Raw genomic sequence first — 21438 nt, forward strand, 5'->3', positions numbered from 1 at the left:
AAACCACAGTTCGGACCCTAATTCAACCTGAGGGTTCACTCACCAAACTCCAATTCGAACCCTTGGTTTGAAGTGAGGCCCACTGCTTGGGCCTTCAGTTTGCTGCTGCCTCCATTCTGTCCAAATTCAGTAATGGAGGCAGCCTTCCCTGGAACCGGAGTTGAGGGAAGGAAGCTCCTCCCTCTCTCCATCCTGATTGGCTGATGTGGCTTTCCATCAATCAAAGGAGGAATCCTGGCAGCCAGTTCTCCCTCCTCTCTGCAGTCTCACAGACTGTAGAGAAGAGGCCAGCGCTTACGTCCTAATTCGGACAGGTAAGAGCTTGGGGAGGCGGAGGACATTATGTCTGAATTCTCCCTAAGCCTGGAAGTAGAGCCAAAAGCAAAATGACTCCAGATTCATTTGCAAAATGACACAACCTGAGTTCACTCACCAAACTCCAATTTGAACCCTTGGTTTGAAGTGAGATTCACTGCTTGGGCCTTCAGTTTGTGGCTGCCTCTATTATGTCCAAATTCAGCAACGGAGGCAGCCTTCCCGGGGACCAGAGTTGAGGAAAGGAAGCTCCTCCTTCTCTCCATCCTGATTGGCTGCTGTGGCTGCCCATCAATCAAAAGATGAAGCTTGGCAGCCAGTTCCCCCTCCTCTCTGCAGGTTCTCAGACTGCAGAGAGGAGGCCAGCACTTGTGTCTGCATCGAGACAGGTAAATGCGGGGGGGGGGCAGAACCTCAGGTCCATTGGACCCTCAATTCTGTGTTGTGTCTGAATTTGCCCTAAGACGGGAAGCAGAGCCAGATGCAAAATGACTCCAGATTCCAGAACTAGCTAATCTGGGGTGGGTAGAAGTAGATTACATTAGGACAAGTTAAGTTAATTATCTGATAATATATGCTATGAGACCTACACTTAGATGACCTGAATATACAAATCTACATCTGAATTCTTACAAATCAGATACTTTCCATGTGCACTAGGGCTGAAGTAGCACTGAAAAAATATTTGAAGACTAAATCCTAACCACTCCATGTGAATAAGAAATATATATCATCAGGAAGCATTTCTGGTTATCTGATATTATACAGCAAAGCTCAGGCAGCAGTAGCAGTGGTTTGGCCACCATTAATATACCAGTGCATCTTATTCATGCTCTGTAATAGTATTCAGTCAAAAAATGTTTAGAACAGGGATTCTCAAACTTGGGTCCTCAGGTGTTATTGGACTTCAACTCCCATAATCCCCAGCCTCAGTGGCCTTTGGTTGGGGATTATGGGAGTTGAAGTCCAATAACACCTGAGGACCCAAGTTTGAGAATCACTGGTTTAGAACAATCCACAGGAGAAGAACATGCTAACAGTAATCTGCAATAAACTTGGGGTATTGATAAAAACCTTAATTGTAAGGAATAGCAGCACAGCCATATGCATGTTTCCTTAGACGCAAAATCTCAGTTTGTTAAATGATGCTCACTGTTCCATGCTTGAAAGTCATAAAGGAAGGGTTTGTGACACATTATTTCTTTTGTGGAAGGAATGTGGACGATATTGAGGGCTAAGCTTAGGGCTGTCCTTGAAGATTGTTTAAATAATGCAAATCCAACAGCAGGGGTGTAGGTGCTATTAGGCAAGGGGAGACAAATGTCTCTAGGCCCACAGGACCTGGAGCCCCCCCCCCCAGGTCCCTTAGCCAGTCCCCCATGCCTGCTGGTCCCCTCTCCTGCTAGCCCTCCTGCTCTGGCCAGGAGAGCGAAGGGCTGCAGTCTCTGCCTCTCAGCTGGGCGGGGCTTCCAGCAAGGCCTCTGTGCAGGCCTCACTGAAGCTGGAACTCTAGTGCTGGCAGGCAGGCAGGCAGGAAGGAGGGAGGGAGGGAGGCAGGGTGGCCAGCGCTGGCTGCCCTTGCCCACCACAGGTCTCTCCAGCTTTTGACTCCTCAGGCTTAGTAATGGAGGTAGGATGTGATTTCCTTTTTGTGGTTATTCCCACCTGCCTTGGATATTTAGGGATTGCTTGCCATAGAGCTTTAATATAAGGTGGGGGGGGGAGATGTAGGGCAGATTGAAATGACTCTGAATATTTCATTCAGAGATTGAGGAATTTGCTGGTTTTAAATATTTTTTTAATTAAAGAAAACACCTATTTTTAAAAAAGTAGTTCCACCCCGATATGGAAGAATCTGTCCTTTGCCCTCATTAAAAACAAAACAAAACACAACCCCATTTCAGCCCCAACCTTTAGATCACCTGGAATGAATGGGCATAGAGCTTTGGTTTTGAGCAGAGAGATGTGGGAGGAATATGTCTATTTAAATTGAAGTGGATTGAATAATTGTTGGTTTTTAATATTTTTAAAATTAAAAAAAAAAATCAAAAAAGTCCTATAAGTGGCTTGTTTCGTGACAAAAAATTACAAAGTCCTTTAGGTTTCAGTGAAATGTACTTAAAGCTAAATGTGGTTAGATTTGCTGTCTGATTTGCTGTCGCAATTCTCTGCATGCTTACCAGGAAGCAAACTGTACTGAATTTGTTAGGATTTATGAGAAAACATACATCGGATCTTATTGCATGGTTGAAAATCCTTTGTTAATCAGAAGTGAGGGGCCCATTTTAAAATCTTGTTTCCAGGCCAACTCCAACCTTGCTAGGCCCTGTCCAACAGTCTTTTGATAGAGGTAGACCATCAAGGTCTCATGGCACCAGGGGCATTTCCAGATGGGACTTCTTCTCCTGAATGGAGGATGTGCATTTACATAGCAGTCAGATTTACCCCAAAGCCCCTGTGTGTCACACCCTCGATCTCAGACAGCGAGGAGGAAGGGGAAGCTGTCAACCTTTCAGCAGATGCAGGGGTGTCTGAGGGGCAGAGCTCGGCTGTCAGTTTCCAAGAAACGGCTGAGGCAGATCCGGCTGATGATTCAGAGCAGGCACAACAACCTGAGATAGCAGAAACCGTGACGGGCCAATCAGAAGAGGAGCTATGCAAGCATCCTCCACTGACTCCACAACAGAGGCGTGTTACAAGATGAAGAACACAGCTAGAAACTATCAGGAGTAAACGCCTCTTGCAGAGGGCTGATAAGCCTTGAATTCCTGCCAGCTGGGAGCTCTCAGCTTGTGCTATAAATTACGTCACCTGCTTTCTATTCACTGCTGGAAAGCAACGTTTGTCAACTTTCGTGTCGACAGCTTGCAGCCAAGCCCGATAAAGAAGAACTGTTCCGAGCCGCATCTTGTTCCTGCAGCTCCGTTTGGTACTGTGAACTTCCCTGCCAGGTGGCCAGATACTGACACTGTGGGGTATTGTGGAGCACTCCACACCCGTGTTCTCTAGGCATGCGCATGTGCGTGCATTCACTTTTTTAAAATGTCCACTTAATTAATTTTAGATCCCGCTCAGGTGGAAACAGGAAGGCCTCACTCTGAATGCACATGCATACACACTGCCTTGATACTATTGCCCAGAACAAAACTAATTTTGCACACAAATGAAAAAAAATTAGAGGGAACACTGCTCCACACACGATTCAGCTTTTTCATTAGGCTTTGGAAAGTAGCCCAATTTATGTCCAGGGTAAAAAAAAAAATCCACTCTTTGGGACAAATTCGAACTTGCCGTAAAGCTTTGCAGTAAAGCCTGCTGCCTGAAAATGCTCAAGTTCCCTGAAATCTGAGAGAGTTTTGCAATATCTTCCAGGAGCAAATTATGTTGCTTTACAAAACAAACAAACCGTAATGTCCTGTGTGTTTTGGCATTACGTGCCTTAAGTGCTACATCCTATGTGTCCTCTTACAACTGTTGTCAACAGATAGCAATAGCTTCATCAGTACACTCTGTACAAATAGTAAAGATACACACAAGGTGTTCTTGCCACGTTTGGATGGAACTTTCTTGTCCCAGAGGCCAATTAAAATATAAACCTTGAGCTCTTTTGGCAAGGCCAGCTCTACATGAGCACTGACTATTTTTATATTGGAGGGGATGTAGCCAGTGGCTCCTCCCCTTCCCACCTTCCCTATTGCTGTGGGAGCAGCAGCAACCCTCCTCTTCCTCCCACCCTCAGAGGGGCAGAAGAGCATCAATAGAAAAGATGAGAGGAGGAAGAGCCATCACTGTGGGCCAAAGTGGAAACTCCTCCCCCGCCCACCTTCCCCGTCAGTGTGATGGCATCTCTTCCTCCTCTCATCCGCAGAGGGTGAAAGAAGCAAGAGCTGCTGCCATATAGCAATAGCAATAGCAATAGCACTGACATTTATATACCGCTCTATAGCCAGAGCTCTCTAAGCGGTTTACAATGATTTAGCATATTGCCCCCAACATTCTGGGTACTCATTTTACCGACCTCGGAAGGATGGAAGGCTGAGTCAACCTTGAGCCCCTGGTCAGGATCAAAATTGTAACCTTCTGGTTACAGGGCGGCAGTTTTACCACTGCGCCACCAGGGGCTCTTTTGTGGACTACAGTCCACTTCATCATGAAACATGATGAACATTTGCTATCTTTTAAAGGGAGCCACAAAGCTATTCCAGGTTTAGCAGTTACTATTGCTAAACAGTCTTCCAATTAATTTGACACATCAATGTTGTGAAGGGAAAAAGCTCTCTCAGCTTCCATCCACCTCACTCCCAGACAGTGTTCTGGCAAGCTTGTCAAAAAGCACTTTTTAATTGGAAATGATAAAAAAATTTGGATCCATCTCGATAGCATATTTCTAAGCCATCTCACTTTAGGTGTATACTAAAATAATCATTGCAAAGATAATGATTAAAGGTGATTACTATTAATGCAATAGATGTAATGCTATCATGATTGAAAACTGACAATTTTAATTTGAAACCTTGCAGTAAAATTACTGCAAGTTTAGTATTAATGCAAAACTATTTTTAAACTACATTTTCCTGTAATATCTCAAGTAACATTTCATGACACATATTGCAAAAATGTTCCCTGGCAGGTTTCAGTTGAGTTTTCTTCATTTGATCATAGATACAGATTTAATTATGTATCCAGTTCTTAGATGTTTAGTTAGCAGATGAATATATAACTTGCAGAGAGGACGGGGGTTTGTGTGTGTTTTTTTAACTGTATTTTAAATTATTTTAATGTCTACACCTGAGTTCTGATGGTAAGTGCGGTTTCAAAATGGTGTCACATGCAGAGGTACCCTCTTTTTTCTTCCCTTCCCTCCCCCCACCTTTTGATTTGCACAGAATAGCCAAGAAAGGCAAAGAGCTATTGATGTGTAATGAAAGAACAGAGTAATTGCTGAGAGGTTATTTAGAGGTGAGAAGAAGAAAGGGTGGAAGCAATACCTTCTATGGACATATTGCATGTTGAGTCAATAGTTTGCTAATTTTAAAGCAATGAGCCAGCCTACAGAAAGAGGGATCATGGCTATTTACATGGCATCGACCATTTCTGCTTTCAAGAGCTCTGAAAACTCTGATGGCTTTTAAAAAAAAAACTAGGCTGAAAAATAATGGTACAGATTTTTCAGTTCTCATTTTATTCAAAGCCATCGAGTACTCACTTAACATTTTACTGGGAGGGTTCTCTCTATAGTAGAAAGTGAATCAAGAACGAAGCACACAAAACAGGCTAGTATTCTTGTGCATTTCAAATGTTTCAATTTGTTGGCACATCATATAGAAGTTGAAATAAATGTATTTTGTCCCTGAGTGGCCCATTTCCTTGCAAAATGTGTGCATTCTGCTGGCATGGCTTAAACAAGAATCATTGTGGAAAAGCTAGGGGAATATATATTTGGGCCAGTCAGTGCATCCAATTGGTTCTCATGGCCATTTTAAAATGTTATTTATGTTACTTGGGTCTTTGATCATCTCTTTAAAAACTGTGAAGGTTTGTGGACAATACAAATTTGGAGATGGGACTTTTCTACAGTTTTGATCCAGACTGTTCAAATTTATAGGGGAGGAGGCAGACAAGATTAGCACCTGCATTTACCAAGCAATGCCATAAACATGATTGTTAAGACAAGAATACTAACATGTGGGTATTATAGAACGGAGAAGAAGGAAGAGAAGAATCTGAGAATGTAATTTAGAAGGGGAATATGAATGAAGAAAACAATAGCAGGTTGTTGAAATGTTCCAAACAATTGGCTGTAATAATACAGAAGAGAAGCAAAACACAAGAAGCGTGGGGGAAAAAAATGTATTATAGGCACAGTAATTGGACCCAGGGAGCTGTGTGCACAATAAGGCACAATGAGTTTGAAACATTATTCTGTCTGCGCTGCTCATCTTTGTATGAATACATTGCAGACTGAAACAATTATAGCTGAAGCCATGATGCTGTTGCTGGGGAAAGATGTTCCCTAATCATCATCATAGTCACAACTTGACCAGGGAGATGTTGACCTTTGAACAACTGCAAATGGTTATGAAGATACTGAGGACAAATGTAAAAGATTAAATAGAATTAAATAGGCTGGGAACTCAAGGAGGACACTACACCCTAACCTGTGTAGTTCTCAGAGTAGAGTCCGGTGAGTGGGGAGTAGCTTCTTCTAACTTCAGCAAAAGCCACACAGTTGGGAGGATGTGGCTGCCTGTTTTATCACATCACTAAGGTAAAGGCAAAGTTCAAAAAATATGTGAATCCATGTCAAGGTGGGAATCTCAGGTTCATCTTGGGCTATAAGCCACCTTGGCATGGGTTCACACAATTATGTCAATGTCGGTAACCCACATTAAATCTTGATTTGAACCATTGGTGAACCAGGCCATACAAAACTAAGCTTGTACATGCAACCATTTTTGCATTGCTCAGTAACTCTGCCTAGACCTAGTCAGACCTTTTCCCTTCCCAATTCCTATTCTTCCTGTTCTCTCATATTTTAGTTCCCAATTCTGTTAATTACAGGCTGTGCTGTGTCAAAGGAATACCATACATCTCTGACAGGGGAGTGACAGTAGTGAACCAGAGTGAGAAAAATACTCCTGGATGTAGTGTTGCCAAATCTGATGAAGCTATTCCTGCAGATTCCACCCCACCCCCAATTCCCCCTCCCCCAGTATTTTTTACAGTGCTTTCAGAGTCTCCTGGAGATTGATGCTGATTCTTGGGAAATCCAGGCCAATCCTGGAGTGTTGGGCAGCCCTAACTGGGCAGTTACTAGGTGTAGGTCCTAAGTATTAGGGCATAAAAAGGCAGAAAAAGTAACCAGTTTGGCTTGCTTCCTGGTAGAGGAAAAACACTTAGGACAATCCTGAATGGAGCTGTCTCTGTCAGAAGAAGGTGCTGAGTGAGGGCAGCAAAGTACCTCCTTCCTTAGTCCAATGTCCCCTGATGTTACTTCTGCCAGAAACTGGTATTTAGAGGAACACTGCTTTGATTTTTAGTGGTTCCACGTTGCCATTGTGACTAATAGTCAGTGATAGATCTCTGCTCCATAAATGTGTCAATCCCCTTTCTAAACTCTCTAAGCTAGTAGCTACCTTGGCATCCAGTGGTAGTGAATTCATAAGTTATGAAATGTGTTATGAAGAAGTACTTTACCTTTCTGTCCTGTATTGCCTGCTAATCGGTTTTGTTGGATTAACACAGATTCCAGTGTTCTGTTATTGGAGAAGAACTATCCACTTTCTCCACACCATGCATAATTGTATAAACCTCTATCATGTTCCTCCCCCTCCCTCTCAGTCATCTTAAAAAACAAATGAAAGAACCTCACATGCATTCACCTTTCCTTGTAGGGAAGTGCTCCAGGCCACGGGTAATGTGAATTTTCTCTTTTCTGAACCTTTTCCAGCTCTACAATATCATTTTTGATATGGGGTAAACAGAACTGTACAGAATATTTCAAGCACACCATATATATAGCAATAGCAATAGCAATAGCACTTACATTTATATACCGCTCTATAGCCGGAGCTCTCTAAGCGGTTTACAATGATTTTAGCATATTGCCCCCAACATTCTGGGTACTCATTTTACCGACCTCGGAAGGATGGAAGGCTGAGTCAACCTTGAGCCCCTGGTCAGGATCGAACTTGTAACCTTCTGGTTACAGGGCAGCAGTTTTACCACTGTGCCACCAGGGGCTCCTGGTGTATGTGGAGGGGGCAGAATGTCTGATAATGTGTGAAGTGAGGTAGAAAAAGGATAAGTGAGCCATGAAGTGATAAGTGAAGTGAGGGAGAAGAAGTGATAAGTGAGCCAAACCAGACAAAATGGGGGCAGCCATGTTTGTTGTTAATGTATTTGCATACATTGCATATGTTGTAATTTTTTACAATGAAAAATATAGTGTGAGAGTGTGTGTGTGTGTGAGAAAGAGAGAGAGAGAGAGGACTAAGCCCTCCCACACTTTACCTCACTGTGCTCCATCTTTGTAGGTGCTTTTTTCCTAGCCCAGCTCTGATGTGAGTGTGTGAGACATATGACTATACAAACATGGCTGCCTTGGGAAAGCAAGGTCGATCAAGACTGCTGTGTTCAAATAGGCACCCCAAGGAAAACTCAAGGAAATCACTTGGTACTTTCTTTATTTTATTTATTTATTTTATACATTTCTATACCGCCCAAACTAAAGTCTCGGGGCGGTTCACAATAATAAAACAATACAAAAACACAAAACATTAAAATAAATTAAAATGCCGACGAACAGCCTAAAAACAAAAACAATTTACAGTATTTGAAATTTTAAAAGTTAAAAGGTTAAAAGGCCTGGTTAAAAAGATGAGTCTTAAGAGCTCTTTTAAAAACCACTAGAGATGGGGAGAGTCTTATGTCAGCGGGAAGCGCATTCCAAAGTCTCAGAGCAACAACTGAGAAGGCCCGTCCCTGAGTGGTCACCAACCGACTTGAAGGTAGCCAGAGACGGGCCTCCCCTGACGAACGCAGTAGATGATGGGGATCGTGCAGAAGAAGACGTTCTCTTAAATACCGTAGGCCTAAGTTGTTTAGGGCTTTATAGGTTATAACCAGCACTTTGTATTTTGCCCGGAAACCTATTGGCAGCCAGTGTAACTCCTGTAATATAGGAGTAATACGGTCTCTTCGAGATGACACGGAGACCAACCTGGCTGCCGCATTTTGTACTAATTGTAGTTTCCAGGCTATGTACAAAGGCAGCCCCACATAGAGGGCATTGCAGTAATCAAGTCTGGAGGTTACCAGCAAATGTACTACTGTTCTGAGGTCATCAATCTCAAGAAACGGACGCAGCTGGTGTATCAACCGAAGCTGATAAAAAGCACTTCTGGCCACTGCCTCAACCTGAGAAACCAGGGAGAGGCGTGAATCCAGAAGCACTCCCAGACTGCGTACCTGTTCCTTCTGAGGAAGTGTGACCCCACCTAGAACAGGCAGGTCAATATCGTTTCCCGAGTAATGACCCCGCACAACAAGTACTTCCGTCTTGTCTGGATTCAGTCTCAGTTTGTTATCCCTCATCCAGCCCATTACTGCCTCCAGGCAGGCATTCAGGGAGGATATGCCTTCTCCTGATGAAGTTGACATGGAGAAATAGATTTGGGTGTCATCAGCATACTGATAGCACCCAGCACCAAATCCCTGGATGACCTCTCCCAGCGGTTTCATGTAGATGTTAAAAAGCATTGGAGACAATATGGAGCCCTGAGGGACCCCATATGAAAGCTCAAGTTTTGAAGAGCAACAGTCTCCAAGCGACACCATCTGGAATCTGCCCGAGAGATAGGAGCGGAACCATTGCAAAGCAATGCCTCCTACACCCAACTCCCTCAGACGTTCCAGAAGGATACTATGGTTGATAGTATCGAAAGCCGCTGAGAGATCCAAAAGGACCAACAGAGTCACACTTCCTCCATCAAGTCCTAATTTGAGATCATCCATCAGGCCGACCAAGGCAGTCTCCATCCCGTAGCCCGCCCGAAAACCAGTTTGAAATGGGTCTAGATAATCAGTTTCTTCCAAGACCACCAGGAGCTGGGAGGCCACCACCTTCTCAATCACCTTACCCAACCATGGGAGGTTGGAGACAGGCCTGTAGTTATTGAACTCTGAGGGATCCAAGGTAGGCTTCTTAAGAATAGGTCTAATAATTACCTCCTTAAGACAAGGAGGCATCCTGCCCTCCCTCAGAGAGGCATTAATAATTGCCACCAGGCCCTCCACAACAATCTCCCCGCCAGATAGTGTAAGCCATGTTGGGCAAGGGTCAAGTAGACGGGTGGTAGGACGCACCGCTCCAAGCAGCTTGTCCACATCCTCAGGAGTCACAAACTGGAACTGATCCAGTTTAACCACACAAGAGGAGTTGCTGGATACCTCTGCATCTGATACTGCACTAACTGTAATAGTCGAAGTCTAAATTGGCCCGAATACGAGAGATTTTGTCCACGAAAAACTCATTAAAAGCATCACAGCGGGCAACTGATGGATCTAAATTTTCATTCAAGGGAGCAGGGGGTCCTACTAGCCCCCTCACAACCCTAAAAAGCTCCATTGGACATGAGTTTGCAGAAGCAATATGGGCAGAAAAGAAACACTTCTTTGCTGCACGTATAGCCAGAGCATAGGGTCTTTAAGTGTGCTCTATGTTGCAATCTGTCAGATTCAAGTCGAGACTTCCTCCACCTGTGTTCCAGTCATCTACCTTGCCGCTTCAGCTCCCGCAGATCTTCCGTATACCAAGGAGCCATTTTTGAAGCAGGCCGGAGAGGCAACTCCAACCTTGGGAACTACAGTTGACACAAATGCAAGAGAAGTCAAGAACTCATTTGATTCTCATGCCAAATTAGCAAAGGTTCTAAACTTGTTAATCATCATCATCATCATCCCGCAGTGAGGCACTACCTTGGCGTGGTTGTGGGGCTTGCATGCTCTGAGGAAGATGAGAGCTGTGCCAGAGGTCCAACCATACTGGACAGGTCTCACCAGAGGAGCCAAAGAGTGCCTCTCCCATCAACAATATGGTGAGACGTAACTTTAATAAATCTATACCGGATCGGTCGCCACAAGGGGTCAACAAGGACCGTGCCAGGTGCTGGAGTCCCTGGACATCTGGTGGCAAGTGGGCTACAGGACTCAGGATCTTCAGCTGAGCAACCAGTGTTGTGGTCCAGGCCTGATTTATATACTAAATATGCTCATTAGCTAGCATACAAAATTAGGCCTGTCTCATAGTGTCACCAAGTGACCAAGTTCTTTTATATAGTGACCATGTAGGATCTGGGCGCAAGGAAGAAAGGAGATCAAACCAATCCTAAATGATTCAATGGGCTTTATTGAGTATAAAAGAATAACAACATCAATCTAGCTGAGCAGAAAGCAGAACATTCTATCAATATTACTAACAGTATTTCAACCCTAACCAGCAACAATATTCACCCAGTGTTCCTAACTAACATATGTGTGTGTATTAAATCTTCCTAGAGCCTAATACAATTCAGATATAGACGGGAGGGAAAGTGGGGGGGAGGTAAGGAAGGCTGAGGGCTGACATGGTTTGGGGAGATCAGAAATTAGTAGAGGGGCAAGGGGAAAGGAGAAGAAGGGGAAAGGATGGAGGGATCCAAGGCTTGTAGAGGCAGCATATTACCAGGATCAGAGGCTTGAGAATGGTGGATCTTTCAGCTGAAGGAGAGAAACTGTTGGCTGAAGACAGGCGCTTTTGGATCAAGCATGCAGTTTGCTCAGAGCACGGCTGAGAGTCAGAGCACCATGGCTGGGGAAGTCTTGACTTCTCACTGCGCAGTGGAAGTCACAGACAGTTCCTGTCCATGGACAGAGTTTCTACTTGTTGCCCCACGGCTTAGCAGCAAACTCTGGGATTGCTCGTGAGCAGATCTTGCTTGTAGGCACAAGACTGCATGTAGGCACAAGACTGCTTGCTCTCTGTCCAGTAAGCCTGTTCTTTATAGTTGTATTTTCCTTTGATCTCTCATAGAGTCTATTCAAATCTCCTCATCTTTTCCTGGGTCCCCAAAAGGGTGGCAATGCTGTTACCTTCTGGATAATGTCTTTTAATTATTCAGGATATTGGCCAGTCCAGAGAGATCTGAATCCCATCTTCTGTAAGCTGGGAGCTTAGAAAGGGGGGGGACACATTGCCCAAAGCAAAGCTGCATCTCTGAGCTGCAAATGGGCATCTTCTCTTGTCCCAGATTTGCTAGCCTGATCCCAAAAGGTATTAAAGTGTTAGTAAAGTAAGAATTAAAGTCTATAGGTGTTTTATTTGTGTGCATTTACCTATGTTGAATTTCTATAGAGAGCAATTGAGTCAATCATTGACAAAGATTAACATAGACTTCTTGCAACAGGAAAGGGGAGATCAGCCTCTGGACTCTTCCACAGACATTATCTGGTAGTGAGCCACATTTTAGCATTTGGATTGTTCTGGCCTGGCTTTTGTGCTTCCTTGAGTACCCATTTCACAATACAATGCTGGATCGCCTCTTCCCTCACAGACCAGTTGAGATCTGGGATGTCAATTCACCCTGAGCCCAGGCATTAATTCATTTCTTAATATGAAATGAAATCAGACACAGGCCTGAATTCCATATACTTCTGAGTTGGTACCACTGGGTCTAATATGCTGGGGGGGGGGGCGTCCCCAACACCAGGGCTGGAGACTGCAAGGTTACTGGAAGAAACATCGCTTAACCAGAAAAAAATACGAAAAATGCCAACAAGGAAATAATGATCTGCTATTACAAGTCTAGTCCAACTAGAAGAGGTTATTTAAAAAGAATGTACCAAATTTGGAAAGAGAAGCATCCAGATACAGAAATAACAGAACAAAGGCTAGCAGACCAGAGAAGATTCATAATAAGAAATAAAGTATTCACAGGAGTTGAGCTGGAAGAACTGCAAAGAGCAACACAGGCTCAAGATATGGAAGAAGAATTACCAACAACTGAAGAAGTTGCTCAGGCGCAGGTGGAGGAGGTGTTGGAAATAGAAGATGCCACTGTTGCTGAACTGTTTCAAAATCAAAACCAGGCAACCTCCCCTTTGCCTTCACCTCAAAATCCTGAATGCCATTTAACAGAAAAGCAACAAGAACTAAAGCAAAAAATAACTGAGCACATGAACCAAACAACCACCAGGGTTCGACTTCCAGCTCTAAAAACAGTTGCCAAAAAATGACTTGCTCAGGCATTAAAATATGTCAATGCTGCACTTGCAGAAATAACAACCAATAACTTGCAAGAAACAAACCAACTAATGTACAGTGCAGCAACAATAACAACACAAGAGCTCGGATATAAGATCAGTGGACCTGTAAAAAAAGAAAGTAGTACATCACCTAAATGGAAGATTAGATTAGAACATAAAATCGCTAGGCATAGATTATATGCTAGTAAATTGAAAGATATGAAAGACAAGAAGTTGAAGAATGAAAACACCAAACAGTAAAATACCACCTAGATTCAAGGAAAATTAGAGAAGTCCTGGAAATAATAAAGCAGCAAATAACAGCAGTGTCAAAGAAGATTAGCAGATACGAAGCCAGAATTACACAATATAGGCAGAATCTCCAATTCCAGTCAAATCAGAGACGTTTCTACTAAAGCATAGAAGGAGAAACTTCAAGAAACATAGAAACACCAAATAAAGAAGAAACAGTGCAATTCTGGGGGAAATTATGGGACATTCCAATAGATTATAATAAAAAAGCAGGCTGGGTGAAAGAGGTCAAAAAATGTAACCAACAAATGCAAGATCTAATAATAACACCAGAATTAATAAGTGAAAGAGCAAAGAAAATTAAAAATTGGACTGCACCAGGCAACGATGAACTGCATGGATGTTGGCTTAAACACCTAACAAGCCTTCATAAACAACTATCAAAACAGTTCAATCACATTCTGCAAGGAGGTGATATTGAACAATGGCTAACAACTGGGAAAACTCATCTCATAATGAAAGACCCAGCAGAAGATGCAGTTCCAAGTAATTGTAGACCGATAACCTGCCTGCCAACCACGTTCATTTTTAACTGGAATAATAGCAGATGAAGTAATGCAACACTTATTAACTAACAAACAGCTTCCAGTTGAACAGAAAGGAAATTGCCCGAACACCAGATTCACACAAAAAAATCACCAGCTGCTGATTGACAAAATGATTTTAGAAAATTGCAAGAGAAGAAAAACAAATCTAAGTGTTGCATGGATTGACTACAAGAAAGCCTTCGATTCATTGCCTCACACATGGATACTCAAATGTTTAGAAATAATTGGTGTCAGCAAAAACATTCAGATATTTATTTTAAAAAACCCAATGAGCATGTGGAGCACACAATTAACACTCAATGGTGAGACACTTGGACAGGTTAGGATTAGAAGAGGTTTTTTCCAAGGGGACTCACTATCCCCTCTGTTGTTTGTAATCACCATGACTCCACTTTCACTAATACGAAACAAAACAGGCCTCAGATACCAAACATCTAAAACATCAAGTAAAATCAACCATCTGCTGTACATGGATGATCTGAAGTTGTATGGAAAGTCCCAGTCAGAAATCGAATCACTGCTAAACACTGTCCGTATATTCAGTAGCGATATAGCAATGGAGTTTGGACTAGACAAGTGTGCTGCATTAATAATGAACAGAGGAAAAATAAGAAAAACAGAAGGAATAGAACTGCCCAATGGAAGCAACATCAAGAACCTGGAAGAGAAAAAACATTACAAATACTTGGGCATTCTCCAGGCTGATAACATTGCACACACTGAAGTTAAAAGAAAAATTGGAAGTGAATACATCAGGAGAGTTAGAAAAATCCTCATGTCCAAACTCAACGGCGGGAACTCCATACAAGCCATAAACACCTGGGCTATACCTGTTATCAGATACACTGCAGGAATAACAGAGGCAGAGGCAGAGCTAGAGACGCTAGATCGTAAGACCAGGAAAATCATGACCATCAATCATGCTCTGCACCCCTGCAATGATGTAGATAGGCTATACCTCCCTCGCAGCTCAGGTGGAAGAGGAATGCTACAAGTCCATCAAACAGTCAAGGAGGAGAAAAGAGGCCTTGAAGAATATATCAAGGACAGTGAAGAAGATGCACTTAAAATGGTCAATAATGAGAAACTATTCAACACCAATGGAACAAAGCAGGCCTACAAGAAAGAACAAGTCAAGAACTGAGCAGAAAAATGGAAAAATAAGCCCCTGCATGGTCAATATTTGCACAAAATAAGTGGAAAATCAGACATCACCAAGACCTGGCAATGGCTTAAGAATGGCAACTTGAAGAAAGAAACAAAGGGTTTAATACTGGCTGCACAAGAACAGGCACTAAGAACAAATGCAATAAAAGTCAAAAAATCAACAACAAACAGCAAGTGCCGCCTTTGTAAAGAAGCCGATGAAACAGTGGACTACCTAATCAGCTGTTGTAAAAAGATTACACAGACTGACTACAAACAAAGGCATGACAAGGTAGCAGGGATGATACACTGGAACAACTGCCAAAAATACAAGCTACCTGTAGCCAAAAATTGGTGGGACCATAAAATTGAAAAAGTTGAAGAAAATGATGATGTAAAAATATTATGGGACTTCCGACTACAAACAGACAAACATCTGCCACACAATACACCAGATAGAACTGTAGTCGAGAAGAAAGAAAAACAAGTTAAAATAATCGACATAGCAATAGCAGGGGATAGCAGAATAGAAGAAAAAGAAACAGAAAAAAATCACAAAATACAAAGATCTACAAATTGAAATTGAGAGGCTGTGGCAGAAGAAGACCCAAATAATCCCAGTGGTAACTGGCACCCTAGGTGCAATTCCAAAACAACTTGAAGAGCATTTCAACACCACAGGGGCCACAGAAATCACCATCAGCCAATTACAAAAAGCAACTTTACTGGGAACAGCCTATATTCTGCAACGATATCTATAACCATTGACAATAAAATTCTGGCATCCCAGGTCCTTGGGAAGGACTCGATGTCTGGATAAAACAAACCAGTCAATAACACCTGTCTGACTGTGTAAACAAGAAATAATAATAATAATAATAATAATAATAATAATAATAATAATAATAATAATAAGCCCCTGCATGGTCAATATTTGCACAATATAAGTAGAAAATCAGACATCACCAAGACCTAGCAATGGCTTAAGAATGGCAACTTGAAGAAAGAAACAGAGGGTTTAATACTGGCTGCACAAGAACAGGCACTAAGAACAAATGCAGTAAGAGCAAAAGTCGGAAAATCCACCACAAACAGCAAGTGCCGCCTTTGTAAAGAAGCAGATGAAACCATGGACCACCTAATCAGCTGTTGTAAAAAGATCGCACAGACTGACTAGAACAAACAAAGGCATGACAAAGTAGCAGGGATGATACACTGGAACATCTGCCAAAAATACAAGCTACCTGTAGCCAAAAATTGGTGGGACCATAAAATTGAAAAAGTTGAAGAAAATGATGATGTAAAAATATTATGGGACTTCCGACTACAAACAGACAAACATCTGCCACACAATACACCAGATAGAACTGTAGTCGAGAAGAAAGAAAAACAAGTTAAAATAATCGACATAGCAATAGCAGGGGATAGCAGAATAGAAGAAAAAGAAACAGAAAAAAATCACAAAATACAAAGATCTACAAATTGAAATTGAGAGGCTGTGGCAGAAGAAGACCCAAATAATCCCAGTGGTAACTGGCACCCTAGGTGCAATTCCAAAACAACTTGAAGAGCATTTCAACACCACAGGGGCCACAGAAATCACCATCAGCCAATTACAAAAAGCAACTTTACTGGGAACAGCCTATATTCTGCAACGATATCTATAACCATTGACAATAAAATTCTGGCATCCCAGGTCCTTGGGAAGGACTCGATGTCTGGATAAAACAAACCAGTCAATAACACCTGTCTGACTGTGTAAACAAGAAATAATAATAATAATAATAATAATAATAAGAAGCCCCTGCATGGTCAATATTTGCACAATATAAGTAGAAAATCAGACATCACCAAGACCTAGCAATGGCTTAAGAATGGCAACTTGAAGAAAGAAACAGAGGGTTTAATACTGGCTGCACAAGAACAGGCACTAAGAACAAATGCAGTAAGAGCAAAAGTCGGAAAATCCACCACAAACAGCAAGTGCCGCCTTTGTAAAGAAGCAGATGAAACCATGGACCACCTAATCAGCTGTTGTAAAAAGATCGCACAGACTGACTAGAACAAACAAAGGCATGACAAAGTAGCAGGGATGATACACTGGAACATCTGCCAAAAATACAAGCTACCTGTAGCCAAAAATTGGTGGGACCATAAAATTGAAAAAGTTGAAGAAAATGATGATGTAAAAATATTATGGGACTTCCGACTACAAACAGACAAACATCTGCCACACAATACACCAGATATAACTGTAGTCGAGAAGAAAGAAAAACAAGTCAAAATAATTGACATAGCAATAGCAGGGGATAGCAGAATAGAAGAAAAAGAAATAGAAAAAAACCACCAAATACAAAGATCTACAAATTGAAATTGAAAGGCTGTGGTAGAAAAAGACCCAAATAATCCCAGTGGTCATTGGCGCCCTGGGTGCAGTTCCAAAAGACCTTGAAGAGCACCTCAACACCATAGGGGCCACAGAAATCACCATCAGCCAATTACAAAAAGCAGCTTTACTGGGAACAGCCTATATTCTGCGACGATATCTATAACAATTGAAAATAAAATTCTGGCATCCCAGGTCCTTGGGAAGGACTCGATGTCTGGGTAAAACAAACCAGTCAATAACACCTGTCTGACTGTGTAAACAAGAAATTATAATAATATAAAGCAAATTGTTAACAATGAGTATATTTGTCCAATTCTGCTGATGCTGTGAACCTAGTCAAGTGACTGTGGCATACCACAAGATATACTATATACCTTAGTGAGATAAATATCCCATCAGTATTTCTCTCTGAGAGGATACTGGGTGGAAAAGATATCTAATAATAGGAGCAAGAGTCAGCAGAGCAGAAAACGGCAGCGCTGACAAAGCAAGTATCTAATGACAGAGATGAATACACAGGTAGGAGAAACAACCATTGTTCTGACACCCTGGGATCTCTGCCTCAGCAGTTCTCAGCTTGGATCCTATAGAACAACAGGAGATAACCAAGATGCAGCTTCCTCTGTTTCTGGTTCAGCATGGTTGGGTGCAATTGGGAGTGTTGGAAGCAAGGGTGTCTGCAGGAATTATTTGGAGGGTGGGGCCCTGGTATACATACAAATATATACATAAAAGCAAATGCTGCTCATGGTGGTAATATTAGAGGAAAGGGAGTTAAATTTACCTTTTGGGTGTACCTGGGGGAACGTGGGAAGGTCCCTGTGGGGACTGCACCAACCATACCTGACTTCTATGTGAATTGGTGCAGACCAGGGCAGGCTGTAGCAGCCTGCTTGCCTGGACTATAAAGCCTGACTGTGCCGAAACAGGCCCTAAAACCGGAGCCGCCTGGATAAGCCCTGAGAATGGTCACAGCTCTGTAAGTCATGAGGGAAATCGCAGCAGAACAACAATAACAAGTACAGTTATCAACATACGTCGTCAGGGCAAGCTGTACAATTAAATGTGGACCATGGAAGGCATTTCTAGCACTTTCTGGTACAAATAACGGAAAAAATATTATAATTACATGGCCATGGGAGGGAAGGAACTGGAGAGTACAATTCACTAGGAAGTGGTCTGTGCCTTTTGTTGTCAGGGTACTCTATTTTCCTCCACTAATAACAACTCAGAATATTAGGCACCTTTCTTTGCTGGATGAGTGAGAAGCCAAATATCTGTTTTTAAAAGATCAGGAAGACATAAAATATTCAAAAATTAGCATAAGATGCTTATGGTAAGAATAAATTGTCACAAGCCCATGCCCTAAAACATGTCATGTCCATGTATTCTTTATTTCAAGGATAGGTATCTCAGTAATGTAATTCCCAAATTATTTTGAAGTAATGGTGGAAATAGTATATACTAGGCTGACGTACTCTTACACAGTATGTCAGCAGTTGATTGTATGTAATGTCGCATTTCAGCTTATGAACAATATAGATGAACACTTTTCTTTTTTCTTTTTTTTTTTAGTAAAGTTTGGGGAGAATTATTTACTACTAGGAAGTGTGGCTTGTTGTTGAATGGGCAAAGTCATTTTGTGTAGATTACACTTAAAGGAAAGTTCAAGACATTAAATACATGTCATATAAATGTTTATTAATGTGCTTTCAACAGGGAAGCAAAATAACATTTTTAAATTTGTAGGATTTCAACTTCAAACATTCATTTTATTGAATAATTACTACATGTAATACACTTGAATCATAGTAAATTTGAATCTCAGCAAAATCTTCTTCTTGCCTAGGGCATAATGTCATTTTTAGCTTGGTTTCCAGTTCTTATGAGATCACCTGGCATTCCGTGTGTTCCCCTATCAACTTCATAATGCCTGGACCAATATGAACCAAATCATATTGAATATTAAAAATCAGTTGAGAACAATAACGGTTAAAATATAATGATTATATCTAGAATTTCTTCTAAAAAATACAAAAAAAAATCATTGCAACCTTTCCCCAGCATATTTTAGTTTAAAAGTTTAATTTAAGTGGCAGGATTGTTTATGCAAAGTTTGGTATCTGCAGCTAATCAGAAGTATGAAATTCATAATTTCATCTAAAAATAAAAAAAATATTTAAACCATCGAACATATTTAAATGTAAAAAGTGGTGCATTCAGTTTATTTCAGTTGCAGGATTGTATATGCAAACTTTGGTATCTGTAGTTCATTGTAAAATATGACTTTATTTCACACCAACCAACCAACCAACCAACCAATCCTTCAAAACACTTAATAGATATTATATTCTGTCCAAGATGGAAACTACCTTTCTCCATGGTTTTTCCCAAGTTTTGGAATTCTCTTCCTGGGGATGGGGGGGATCCATTCTCTCACCTCCTCTTGGCCTTCTGTAGGCAACTGAAGAAGTTTGATTCAGGCATACTTCTGAGGAATGAGAGGAAAATCTGCTGCATTACTTTCTATGGCTTTCTGTGCTTGTTTATGGAGTTTTAAGGGTATTTCAATTATATTCAGTGTTTTTAAAAGAATTGTATAGTTTTTGTTTTCTGCTGTTTTAAGTATTTTGTAGACCTCTTTAAGACTTTATTAGTGAAAGGCAACATATAAATAAATAAATATTGAGCTCTGAGGGCACATAAACATGATGCTCAGTGACATGATTCTTCCCCATGGTTTTTTTAAAAAAAAAGCAAAACAGCCTTGGATGTTACAATCAGGAGTGTGAAGAGAAATTGGAGAGGGGCTGCTCAATCCTTTCCCTTCCTGCCGTGTGTGTGTGTGTGTGTGCGTGTGTGTGTGTGCGATAGAGAGAGAGAGAACGTGAGCGCTAGCTGCATCTGGCAGATTGCAGGAGTGCAAACTAAGGTAGAGTGACTTGCTCACAATACTCTTAGTTAAGTATATGACTCAGTAGCTTATTTATTGATTTGATTTGATTTGATTTGATTTGATTTGTATACCGCCTTTCCAAAATGGCTCAGGGCGGTTTACAGCATGATAAAAACAATCATAGTAATAACAGTAATAATATTGGAACTTCTGTTATATTTTCAAACTACTAAAAGGTCATTAACATTTTAAACATATTGTCTAATGTTTAAGGGGGCCTACTTCATCAGGGGCCCGCAGGGCCCACTTGCCATTGGGCAAGCTGACACCCTGACCAGTCCGCCACTGAACCATGACCTTACATGCCTTCTGCACTTAAACAGTGTTCATTCTTTCCCCTATCTATCTACTGCTTGAGGCTCCTTTCAGCACAAAGCTCAGTAGAGAAACAAAGCAATCTTTTCCCTGTTCTTTGGAGGGAGTGAAAAGTAAGGACGGCACACACAAGGGGACTTTGTGTACAAATGCAGAAAAACTGGCGCAGACGTCCCCAACAGTATGCAATGGCAAGCAATACTAGAATCACAGATCTCAGATTCTTTGGCATATGTTACAATTTATGCTGTCTGAAGAAGGAACTGCTAAAAAGCTTGCTGGCTTGCATTGGGACACATGATGCCTCTTTGGATGCAAGTCCATTCTTTCAGCTGAAGCAAAGTGGCTATTGCTATGTCTCTAATTGCTTCAAAAAATATTAGTGGGATATTTATCTACTTAAAATGTATCATATCTTGAATGAAGATTAATAAATACAAAGGAGGAGGGATTTTTTTCTGAGTCATGTCCTATTTTTTTTAATATACTTTGTATACCCTAGTCAACAGCTTTCAGACAAATAAAAAAGATCTCTTAGGAGGTCTTATTTCAAAATTATTATTAACTTTGAAATAGAGATCATATGTTGAGGGTCCATGAGAACCAGAGCCATTGTGGAGGGGAGTGAAATGATGGTGCAAAGACAATGTAGGCAGGCTGTAAATGTAACACTT

The 21438-nt window shown here is 41.5% G+C and overlaps 1 protein-coding gene across 1 annotated transcript in view; it reads right to left on the bottom strand.

Moving 5' to 3' along the window:
• SLC22A23 (solute carrier family 22 member 23) overlaps window positions 1-62 on the bottom strand; it is a 207972-nt gene extending 207910 nt beyond the window's left edge. The window contains exon 1 of the mRNA XM_053243660.1: window positions 44-62. The gene's annotated coding sequence lies outside the window, so the exon portion shown is untranslated. The remainder of the gene's footprint in view (window positions 1-43) is intronic.
• Between the last annotated feature and the right edge of the window lie 21376 nt (window positions 63-21438).

The sequence above is a fragment of the Hemicordylus capensis genome, chromosome 4 (assembly GCF_027244095.1).
Source record: "Hemicordylus capensis ecotype Gifberg chromosome 4, rHemCap1.1.pri, whole genome shotgun sequence".
Taxonomy (NCBI): Eukaryota; Metazoa; Chordata; class Lepidosauria; order Squamata; family Cordylidae; genus Hemicordylus; species Hemicordylus capensis.